We start from the raw sequence: 505 nt of genomic DNA on the forward strand, positions 1-505 counted from the left end.
CTGGTGCTCAATGTTCAATGAAAGACATTATTTTAGAACATTGTGTGACCATTATTTTAGAACTCTAGTGACCTTGACTTAATGAAAACTCCTCAAGGACAAGGAGTGTTATCTATTTTTTTAAATTCCTTACAATTCCTAACATAATCCTGGATGTAGCATAAGGATGTACTTGAATTTTACATTTTTTATGACTTAATTCACTGTTTTAAATGATAAAATGTAGGCATCTAAAAATGAATAAAGAATAATATAAGCAATACTTATTTTTCCATATCTCAGCTTAAGAAACAAAACATTACAATGACAGTTGGACTCTGGTTTTACCTCTTCCCACTGAAAGGTAACCACTGCCTTCAATTTGGTGTATGTGACCCCCAAAATGCCTTTACATTTTTACTACAGTTGTCAGTAGTAGTCATAAGCAATATGTAGTATTGCTTGCCAAGTTTTAAAATGTTGCGTAAGTGATGTCATAATGTATTCTTTTTTTTTTTTTTTTTTT

The sequence above is a fragment of the Otolemur garnettii genome, unplaced genomic scaffold (assembly GCF_000181295.1).
Source record: "Otolemur garnettii isolate 467f Iridium unplaced genomic scaffold, OtoGar3 scaffold00002, whole genome shotgun sequence".
In the NCBI taxonomy this organism is placed as follows: domain Eukaryota; kingdom Metazoa; phylum Chordata; class Mammalia; order Primates; family Galagidae; genus Otolemur; species Otolemur garnettii.